At 41.3% G+C, this 12,043-nt stretch overlaps 1 protein-coding gene across 10 annotated transcripts in view; it reads left to right on the top strand.

The window, feature by feature from the left end:
- LOC111073210 (piezo-type mechanosensitive ion channel component) overlaps positions 1-12,043 on the top strand; it is a 164,414-nt gene that overhangs the window by 37,091 nt on the left and 115,280 nt on the right. The gene's annotated exons all lie outside the window — the stretch shown is intronic.

The following is a 12,043-nucleotide window of genomic DNA, read 5'->3' as shown; positions in this document are numbered from 1 at the left end:
AAGCGTGACGTCGAGTAAAGTTGAAGGACTACTGCTTCTAAAAAAAGCCTTAGGAAAGAATTCTTTCGCACCAATCATCCCCCGGGTAGATAGACTATTCAGGAGTGTAGCCCACAGGCTGAGGAAGAAGCTGGCCAAGCTCAAGTCTGAGACCATTCAGGACGGCCAGAGCGAGGAGATCAAGCCTAGTTGCTGCTAAGCTGGATGAAATCCACAAATGGAGCTCCCGGTGGCCCCAATCACGCTCCAGGAACTAAAGACGGATATACGCTTGCTCAAAGACAAAAAGGCCTCAGGAAAGGAAAACCAAAATAACAGAGTAGCAAAAGTGCTTTCACTCAGAGTTCCTGTTACAAATACTGAATACAACGCTCAGGTTGGGACATTTCCCCAAAGCATGGAAAGCCGCGCAGGTTGTCATGCTGCATAAACCCGGCAAATCCCCGGACGACCAGGCTAATTACAGTGCCCTGTATTTTCGGGCCTCGTGGGTGATGCTATCTTTTGATTATATGGCCTGCTCTACAGTTGTGAGGCATGCCGAGCGGTTGAGAATGACATTGTCATGTTTTTGAGGCAGACGCGAAAGGGCTTAAAGGATAAGACCGTCGGCATTATACAGCAGTACGGCTCTCAGCCAGGGCTTAAAGGATGTGACCGTCGGCACTAAACAGCAGTACGATCGTGGTGACAAAAACATTGCTGGGAGTCTCCCCAAAGAGGCAAGTTTTTGTCTCACGGGTCACCGGGTCACGGGTCTCACATCTAATGATGTAATTTCTTTTATTCAAAGCTTCAATAGCTTCCTTTAAGATAAACTTCTCCCTAACTTATTTTGAAACCATTTTCTCTGCCAAATTTCGGCAGGAGCACTTGGTTGTGAAAGATTACAAGGCTAAGAAGAAGAATAGGCCCCCCCATAACTCTTCCTAGTAGTCAGAGCAGTGATTCATCTTCATCTCCACCCTAAGTGCATAAGTTTGTAGGTAGATGACAATTTAGTACAGTGGGCAACGAACAATAATAAGGATTTACTCCACTGCTGCACTACTGGCTATAAGCAATGTATTTGTCCACTATTTGGCTGCGTAACCAAACATACTCCCCCCGTTGAAAAGCACGGGTCTTTAAAAAACTTCTTTCAACAGCATACAGGGTCCAGCAGACAAAGCTTGTTGTTGATGGGGCCGTTCTTTCTTCCATCCAGACCTGTAGATTCGCTGCAAGGAAGCAACGCGTTGTTCTACACCAAATCGGTTGAACTAGAGCCAGTCATGTGATGCTCGGCGACAGAAGAAGAAGAGGCAACAAAGAATAACGCATTCAAACCAAGCACTGGAAGTGATGTGTCCAGATCAGCATGGCTCTCTGAAATTAAGACTGAGGGATTAGCAACTTCTGCCCTCACGCACAGCTTGAGGTCCAGTGCGATGCCCAGAGTTACGTCCGCCAGCAGAGAGCGGGCGCTCGTTCGGATGAACATCGGCCGGAACGAAACGTTTGCAGGGAACCCACAATGCTTCAAGGTCCGTAAACGAGGTCGTAGGTTGAGCAGGAACCAGATCCGACGCAAGTCCATCGGTGTTGATGCAATCGAGGCCGCCTTTTAACTTCGAATAGGATTCCTCGTCCCCTGCTCCACCATGAACAGCCAGCACAAGAAACGGATGCTTCGATTGCCATTGGCTTCTGTCGTTCAGTCCAATTGGCTCCAAAATCGCACACGAATGGACCGCTTAGTGATCTCTGAGAGAATGATCTCATTGAGCGTCACAAACAGCTCTTCAAAGTCATCGACGAGTTCACTCCCTATCTCGTCGAAGTCCAGCCTCTCGAGTTCACTGTGCACGGTTTCAAAAGTGCCGTGCAGCTCCTCGGAAGCGTTCTCCAAGACAACTTTTAACTGCTTCATCCGTTCAAATAACGCTGGTGCTTTCCGCTTTAGGAAAGCCACACTGTTTACAGCAGCGGTCACTGCACCGTCGTTCCTCGCACCCATTTCGGCACATGCGCTAGAAAACGTTCCTAGCGGGAAGATGAATCTCGTTATGCTCCTGTGTTAGTTTTCCGAAAACGTTGCTTTTGTAGTTATTAATAAAACTTTTAATTTCTTCCTGCTCTCTATTAATGTTTTCGGTAATGTTTTTGAATCTGTTTAGTATTTCATGATTTAAATGTTCCTGTCCTACAATCTCCTCTTCCATGATTTCAGTTTTATTGTTTATACTTTTAATTCTACCGTCTATTTCTTGCGCATCTCCATCATCCATGTTTCCTGTTACTACCTTAATTACGCTTCCTAATCCATTAAAGATTCCTCTCCTTGACCTGCTTTTCTGCATTAGTGTACTTAGCCTTCCCTCTAACTCATTTAACTTTGCACTTAGAATGCCCATAATTTCTCCTAAAAATTGTATGTCTTCCGTGGCATCTAAAGCTTCTCTGATCTGTCCAATATTTTTCTCATAGTTCTTAACGACCCTTGCTTATCCGAGGTCCATCTTCGCCACGGCTTCTTCCGGTTATAACTTCCGAATATCTGTCCATGACTTACGACCAATCTGTAATGTCGTAATTGCAAACTTATTGCTTTCTAGTTCTTTTTTTTTTTTTTTATTTTTGATTTTTGTATATTCTGTTTCCTTTTCGTAACTAAGGTTATTCTCTTATCCTCATCTACCCTTTGGGTTATGAATCTAGGTGTCAACTTATTTCTCCTATTTTCTTTTCTATATATTATGTCATTTCCTCAACCTCTATTGACTCCTGCCTTTCCTCATTCAATTTTTCAATCTTGGCCGTTTTCTGACTGTTAATACTCTCCTTTACCTTGCTGACCACTTCTTTTTGGTACAAGTTTAACTTCCTCAAATACTCATGTTCATCATTGAACACTACTTCTCCCTCAAAGCTATGTGTTCTACCTGAGAATAGTATGCTCATACTCAAAAGGTGTTAACATAGTGGCTGAATGTATGAAATTATTATCGGTAATAAATACTTCGTCCATCATTTCATCATGGTCACATTCTAACTTCATGTACTTTTTAACATTTGAATTGCTGGATGATTGCTGAAATGACGTCACATGCAATTCAATTCCATATTGCTTGCAAAAATCGTTGAAGACATTTGAAGCATACTCTGCCCCTTGATCACAAACTATTTTCTTCGGTATTGTCTGGACGTTGATATGCAATGACTGCACCATCAAGTGGCCCATGCGACACCAAGCCGAAGCCTGTTACGCGCGGAACCCAGGCAGAAACGCAGCCCTCCTCCCGCCCAACCGACCGAGGGGCGCTGCCGCATGACGTGCGACGCGTGTTACCGAACCGATCGCGAGCATGCAGGAAAGATAATGTTAGACTAAAATTCGAGGAGCTAAACACAACTCAAAGAGCTAAGCATGCAAAGATAGCTAAAAAATATAACTAATTACGGGAAAGGTATGTTAGTATTAGTGATTTAAGAAGAGGAAGGGAATTAGTAGTTGATATTATGTGGTAAAGGGAATTGAAGTCCGAGCAAAGTACCCTAAATGGTTCGTGCAAGGAATAATTCGATCTACAAAGCGGAAGGAAAAGAGGAATGAAGTTTCTAGTAGATCTACTAGGAATCGTAAAGTTTATGCGGCTCAACAAGTCAGGGCTATCTACATCACCCTTGATCAGGTTGTGCATAAAAATCACACCAAGCATTTTTCTACGACTAACTAAGGTTGAAAGGTTTATTAAAAGCAATCTACGAGGATAAGATGGCAGTCTCACACCTGCATCCCAGTTAAGGCCACGCAGAGCAAAAAGTAAAAAGTTTTTCTGGACTGATTCTATACGGTCCTGGTGTACTTTGTACTGGGGGCACCATACACAAGAACCGTATTCTAAAATCGGACGAACAAGCGAGATATAGAGAGTCTTCGTTATATAGGGGTCGTCAAATTCCTTTGACCACCTCTTTATAAACCCAAGCACACCCATGGCCTTATTTACCATGGTAGAAATGTGTTCAGAAAACTTCAACTTTGGGTCTAATTTAACACCAAGATCATCAACCAAGGTAATTCTCTCAAGAGAACCACCGCAGAGGCTATAAGGAGCCAATAGGGGGCTGGAGCGATGAAATGTCATTACTTTGCATTTCGAGGCATTTAGGTTTAACATATTTGCACAACACCATGATTGAAAGTTATTGAGATCGGATTGCAAGCGAGAGTGAAATGAAATGTCCTTATACTGGACACAAAGTTTAACATCATCCGCATACATGAGTACTCGAGAGTTTGTTAATACTGAAGGCAGATCATTAATAAAGAGTGTGAATAGTAGGGGGCCTAGATGGCTGCCCTGTGGTACTCCAGAAGTAACCTTAACAGGTGAAGAGAAGGAGTTTTTGAAAAGGACTCTTTGAGACCTAGAACAAAGGTAGCTAGAAATCCATCTCAAAAGATTAGGCGGAAACCCTAAAAGGTCAAGTTTTTGTGCTAAAAGGGAATGGTTTACAGAATCAAATGCTTTACTAAAATCAGTGTAAATGACATCCGTCTGCAAGTTACTTTGAAAGCCTTTAATGATAAAAGAGGTAAACTCTAATAAGTTTGTGGTTGTTGATCGTCGCCTTATAAATCCGTGCTGGGACGGAGATATAAGTGATTTGCAGAGATGTTGCAAGTGCGGAGTTAAAATTTTTTCAAACATTTTAGGAATAGCGGATAACTTAGATATACCCCTATAATTATTTGCATCAGACTTGCTACCTTTCTTATGGAGCGGAATAATAAAAGATTCCTTCCAGATGGGGGGGAAGCATGAAGAGTTAATGAATAGGGTGAATAGTTTAAGCAAGGGTCCACACAGAGCGTCGGAACAGTACCTGAGTACACAGCCGGGAACTCCGTCGGGACCTGGTGAAAACACCGGCTTAACTAGTCGAAGATCATGAAGCAGTGAGCTTTCATTTAACAAGGGGCTGAAGATGCCATTCGACCTTGGTAAACTGTATGGATACGGCTGACCAGAGTAGCTTTCATGAGAATACGTTGTTTGGAAAAATTTGGCAAAAAGATCGGCAATTGCCTGATCATTGTTTGCTGACATATTGAGAAAAGATAACGAGGATGGATGTACGGACGTTCTACGCTTACTATTTACGAAGCTGTAAAACTGTTTAGGGTCCTGTGAAAATCGTATCCTGCATCGAGATAGGTAGTTCTTATAGCATTGAGCGTTAAGAACGGAGAAATTTGACCGAGCTATTACATAGTGAGAAAGAGAAGAGGGAGAACCAACTTCTCGAAATTTTTTATAAAGCCTTGATTTTAAATTTTTTAGACTGGATAACTCCTTGGTAAACCAAGGAGGATTTCCAGATATAACCGGACAAGAAAGTGGGACACAAGAATCAAAAAATGTGTCAAGTACATTGTAAAAAATGTGTGTGCCTTTCATAACGTCAGTGCACAAGTACAGAGCGGACCAATCAAAATCCCTAATAAGGTTATTAAGCTTCGTAAACTCGGCTTTACGAAAGCAGCGGACACGTTCAGATAGCCTACTCATTCGATCCAATACAGTAGGGCCAATATCGACTGACACTTCGAATGTAGGATGGTAGGAGTCTTCAGGTATACTGAGCGGAAGGGCTCGGGTTAACAACGCTATGGTCGGATCCGAGACAAAGCACAGATCAAGCAATCGACCTAAGGAATTTTTCACATGGTTGACTTGAGACAGGGATAGGTCTAGCAAGCCGTCGATAAAGTCATGTCGTGACATGGGCACAAGGTTATTAGACTCGTTTACCGAAGACCAAACAGCACCTGGCAAATTAAAATCACCAAGAACTATCATATGGTCTTTATCTGATAGCGAGGAAGAAACAGTTTTTAAAGCGGTCAGGTGATGCTCGTATATTAAGATATCCGAGGAAGGTGGAATATACGAGCAAGTAATGAAAATGGAAAAGCCTGGGAGAATCAGTTTTACGCACAGGAATTCCAGGTCTTGTTGAACCTGGACCATGAAATGTTCCGACGTGAAATTTGAGTCCACTGCAATAAGGACCCCACCTCCACGTCGAGACGAACGGTCATTTCTAAAAATTGTGTACCGACCTGCCAAAACTTCGGAACTAAGGATGTCCGGCTTTAACCAGGTCTCGGTGAACACAATAACGTGGGATGAGAATGCGAGACTCTCAAGGAAAAGAGTGCTGAGCTTACTACGCAAGCCTCTAGCATTCTGCTGACAAATGAATCGCTTCACTGGCTTAACGATGTTTAATGTGTCCCTAGCGGGAATCGTGTAACCTACAGCATACTTTGAAAACTTGTCAATTATGGTCATTACATACTGCTTATTAACTGAATACAAATCCGTGTGTACTATGTCTAGTGGCCTTTCTGGCGTCTCTGTTTTTTGAACACATTCATAATTTGTGCTATCTTGTTTTTCATATACGGAAAGTAGACATGTCGCCTCATGCGCCAAAAGGTTTCATATATTTCCCTATGATTCCTCGTGGTGTGATACTTCGCGATCTCATTAGCTTGGTCATCCCGTTCTTGTATTTCCTCCAACCTAGTCAACATCTCAGAACTCTATACAACTTGGCCTGACTAAAGTAGTCCATGTATGCGTCCTGAATTATTTCAAATATATCGTCAGAAGCGTATATCGCCTAAGTCCTATGAGGTTTAACTAGCTCTTTCAAAAGTCTAGCCATTCCTTCCTTATCAAATGCCGGCTCTATGATTACCCGTCTCAATTTATACTTGAACGGTATCTTCACTGTACGCTTAGACGTGGGTCCCATTTCAAATATGATCTCTATATTAAAATCATTAATCGGCTTCTCAGCTACGTAAATTATGTTGCTTACAACTATATCTGTAACGTGGTAGCTGTGGTAGCTTCCAATAGCTGTAGCTTTCACCTGACCAGCTTAGAATTCGGTTCCTTAAATCCCATAAGCCATGTTAACGGTCAATGATCTGTAACTATCTCTACAGTTAAATAATTCGCTTCGGCATATTTCAGCGTTCTGCTTGCAAACGCTATGGGTCTATCAGCGCCCATTGCCCCTTGGGACAACACGGCTCCTATAGAAAAATTACTAGCATCCGTGGTCAATATAAATGTCTTTGTAAAGTCTGGATATCTGAACATAGGGTCATTACACAAGAGAGTCTTAGAATATTCAAAGGTTCTGACATATTCGTCATCTATCTTTATTTTTTGTTTCCTTTTTAATCTCTTTGTTAGTGGCTTTGTAATCCTTGCAAAATCTTTTATAAGCTTCCTATAATAACCTGCTAATCCCAAGCAAGATTTTAGTTATTTTGCTGTCTTCGGCATCGGGAATCGCTTAATTGATTCAATTTTCTTAGGGTTTGGCTGAACCCCGTCTTCTGTCACTACATGCCCTAAATATTCAATTTCCTTCCTCAAAAAGTCTGTTTTATCGGTTTTTAATTTAAATCTTGCTTCACTAAGCTTCTGGAACACTATGCGGAGATCCTGAATGTGGCTCTGAAGAGATGGTGAGTACACGATTATATCATCCATGTATACCAGGCATATTTTTCCATATTTTTCCCATCATATTGTTCAGTACCCTCCGAAAGGTCGCCGGGGCATTGGTTAACCCAAATGGCATTCTAACATATTCGAAATTACCACTTTCAGTTGTAAAGGCAGTTTTGGCACATCTTGTTCCCTCATTTCAATCTGATGGTATCCACTAGCTAGATCTAGCACCGAAAAATATGTTGCCTTTCCTAACATGTCTTGTCGTATTGTCTTTTCATTTACTTTTCTAAAATCTACCACAAGCCTCCATTTTTGCTTCCCAGACAAATCCATTTTTTTTTTAACCAGCTATATTGGTGCGCTCCAAGGAGAATGGCTGTGTCTGATTACCTTCTGTTCTAGTAATTCTTCCACTTGGTTTTTTATTTCCTCCCTTTGTTTGAACCCATACCTGTACGGCTTCTTATACACCAATATATCATCCGTTGCTGGAATCGCATTCTTGACAATATTGGTGAATTATCCCCCTTCGAATGAAATGTATTGGGAAACTTAGAACAAAGCTCCCACAAACCCTTTGCTTCCTCTGCATTTAAATAACAAACAAAAAGGTCGGTATATACTGGAAAAGTATCCGAAGTTTTTGCTTGTATTACTGGTATGTTTCGACCCACCTAGAAAAGGATATCAATTTCACATATTTTGCCAGCAAACACGAAGCAAACATTGCAATAAGAGAACAAACGAGAAGGAACGTGTGAGTCGTTTCTGGGGACACGACTCTATTTATACCCGTACTCAGTCAGTATATACATTTTTGAGCTTATGATTTTTTAGAATTTTAGAAAAAAAAAAAAATTTTACATTTTACATTTTTTTGCTACATCTGATATCTACATCTACATATACAATGTCTATTCTACATCTAACATGTAGATTGTACATGTTCCATTCATATTCTATATCTCCTCCGCTAGGGGTTGCTCGCGCACTGAACGCGGCAGAGTGTGCGAGCGAGAACAGAGCGTCGGAACAGTACCTGAGTACACAGCCGGGAACTCCGTCGGGACCTGGTGAAAACACCGGCTTAACTAGTCGAAGATCATGAAGCAGTGAGCTTTCATTTAACAAGGGGCTGAAGATGCCATTCGACCTTGGTAAACTGTATGGATACGGCTGACCAGAGTAGCTTTCATGAGAATACGTTGTTTGGAAAAATTTGGCAAAAAGATCGGCAATTGCCTGATCATTGTTTGCTGACATATTGAGAAAAGATAACGAGGATGGATGTACGGACGTTCTACGCTTACTATTTACGAAGCTGTAAAACTGTTTAGGGTCCTGTGAAAATCGTATCCTGCATCGAGATAGGTAGTTCTTATAGCATTGAGCGTTAAGAACGGAGAAATTTGACGGAGCTATTACATAGTGAGAAAGAGAAGAGGGAGAACCAACTTCTCGAAATTTTTTATAAAGTCTTGATTTTAAATTTTTTAGACTGGATAACTCCTTGGTAAACCAAGGAGGATTTCCAGATATAACCGGACAAGAAAGTGGGACACAAGAATCAAAAAATGTGTCAAGTACATTGTAAAAAATGTGTGTGCCTTTCATAACGTCAGTGCACAAGTACAGAGCGGACCAATCAAAATCCCTAATAAGGTTATTAAGCTTCGTAAACTCGGCTTTACGAAAGCAGCGGACACGTTCAGATAGCCTACTCATTCGATCCAATACAGTAGGGCCAATATCGACTGACACTTCGAATGTAGGATGGTAGGAGTCTTCAGGTATACTGAGCGGAAGGGCTCGGGTTAACAACGCTATGGTCGGATCCGAGACAAAGCACAGATCAAGCAATCGACCTAAGGAATTTTTCACATGGTTGACTTGAGACAGGGATAGGTCTAGCAAGCCGTCGATAAAGTCATGTCGTGACATGGGCACAAGGTTATTAGACTCGTTTACCGAAGACCAAACAGCACCTGGCAAATTAAAATCACCAAGAACTATCATATGGTCTTTATCTGATAGCGAGGAAGAAACAGTTTTTAAAGCGGTCAGGTGATGCTCGTATATTAAGATATCCGAGGAAGGTGGAATATACGAGCAAGTAATGAAAATGGAAAAGCCTGGGAGAATCAGTTTTACGCACAGGAATTCCAGGTCTTGTTGAACCTGGACCATGAAATGTTCCGACGTGAAATTTGAGTCCACTGCAATAAGGACCCCACCTCCACGTCGAGACGAACGGTCATTTCTAAAAATTGTGTACCGACCTGCCAAAACTTCGGAACTAAGGATGTCCGGCTTTAACCAGGTCTCCGTGAACACAATAACGTGGGATGAGAATGCGAGACTCTCAAGGAAAAGAGTGCTGAGCTTACTACGCAAGCCTCTAGCATTCTGCTGACAAATGAATCGCTTCACTGGCTTAACGATGTTTAATGTGTCCCTAGCGGGAATCGTGTAACCTACAGCATACTTTGAAAACTTGTCAATTATGGTCATTACATACTGCTTATTAACTGAATACAAATCCGTGTGTACTATGTCTAGTGGCCTTTCTGGCGTCTCTGTTTTTTGAACACATTCATAATTTGTGCTATCTTGTTTTTCATATACGGAAAGTAGACATGTCGCCTCATGCGCCAAAAGGTTTCATATATTTCCCTATGATTCCTCGTGGTGTGATACTTCGCGATCTCATTAGCTTGGTCATCCCGTTCTTGTATTTCCTCCAACCTAGTCAACATCTCAGAACTCTATACAACTTGGCCTGACTAAAGTAGTCCATGTATGCGTCCTGAATTATTTCAAATATATCGTCAGAAACGTATATCGCCTAAGTCCTATGAGGTTTAACTAGCTCTTTCAAAAGTCTAGCCATTCCTTCCTTATCAAATGCCGGCTCTATGATTACCCGTCTCAATTTATACTTGAACGGTATCTTCACTGTACGCTTAGACGTGGGTCCCATTTCAAATATGATCTCTATATTAAAATCATTAATCGGCTTCTCAGCTACGTAAATTATGTTGCTTACAACTATATCTGTAACGTGGTCAGTATTTGCACATGTCGCTTGATCCGAGTCTTGCTCACTGGTGTGAGCTTCTAACTCTACTCTGCTTAATGCGTCAGCTACTATATTTTGCGACCCTTTTTTGTACACTACGTCATATTCCAATAGCTGTAGCTTTCACCTGACCAGCTTAGAATTCGGTTCCTTAAATCCCATAAGCCATGTTAACGGTCAATGATCTGTAACTATCTCTACAGTTAAATAATTCGCTTCGGCATATTTCAGCGTTCTGCTTGCAAACGCTATGGGTCTATCAGCGCCCATTGCCCCTTGGGACAACACGGCTCCTATAGAAAAATTACTAGCATCCGTGGTCAATATAAATGTCTTTGTAAAGTCTGGATATCTGAACATAGGGTCATTACACAAGAGAGTCTTAGAATATTCAAAGGTTCTGACATATTCGTCATCTATCTTTATTTTTTGTTTCCTTTTTAATCTCTTTGTTAGTGGCTTTGTAATCCTTGCAAAATCTTTTATAAGCTTCCTATAATAACCTGCTAATCCCAAGCAAGATTTTAGTTATTTTGCTGTCTTCGGCATCGGGAATCGCTTAATTGATTCAATTTTCTTAGGGTTTGGCTGAACCCCGTCTTCTGTCACTACATGCCCTAAATATTCAATTTCCTTCCTCAAAAAGTCTGTTTTATCGGTTTTTAATTTAAATCTTGCTTCACTAAGCTTCTGGAATACTATGCGGAGATCCTGAATGTGGCTCTGAAGAGATGGTGAGTACACGATTATATCATCCATGTATACCAGGTATATTTTTCCATATTTTTCCCATCATATTGTTCAGTACCCTCCGAAAGGTCGCCGGGGCATTGGTTAACCCAAATGGCATTCTAACATATTCGAAATTACCACTTTCAGTTGTAAAGGCAGTTTTGGCACATCTTGTTCCCTCATTTCAATCTGATGGTATCCACTAGCTAGATCTAGCACCGAAAAATATGTTGCCTTTCCTAACATGTCTTGTCGTATTGTCTTTTCATTTACTTTTCTAAAATCTACCACAAGCCTCCATTTTTGCTTCCCAGACAAATCCATTTTTTTTTTAACCAGCTATATTGGTGCGCTCCAAGGAGAATGGCTGTGTCTGATTACCTTCTGTTCTAGTAATTCTTCCACTTGGTTTTTTATTTCCTCCCTTTGTTTGAACCCATACCTGTACGGCTTCTTATACACCAATATATCATCCGTTGCTGGAATCGCATTCTTGACAATATTGGTGAATTATCCCCCTTCGAATGAAATGTATTGGGAAACTTAGAACAAAGCTCCCACAAACCCTTTGCTTCCTCTGCATTTAAATAACAAACAAAAAGGTCGGTATATACTGGAAAAGTATCCGAAGTTTTTGCTTGTATTACTGGTATGTTTCGACCCACCTAGAAAAGGATATCAATTTCACATATTTTGCCAGCAA

Source organism: Drosophila obscura, unplaced genomic scaffold (genome assembly GCF_018151105.1).
Source record: "Drosophila obscura isolate BZ-5 IFL unplaced genomic scaffold, ASM1815110v1 contig_109, whole genome shotgun sequence".
NCBI lineage: Eukaryota > Metazoa > Arthropoda > Insecta > Diptera > Drosophilidae > Drosophila > Drosophila obscura.
The sequence above is the reverse complement of the archived record's forward strand: the minus strand, read 5'-3'. Positions and strand labels throughout refer to the sequence as shown.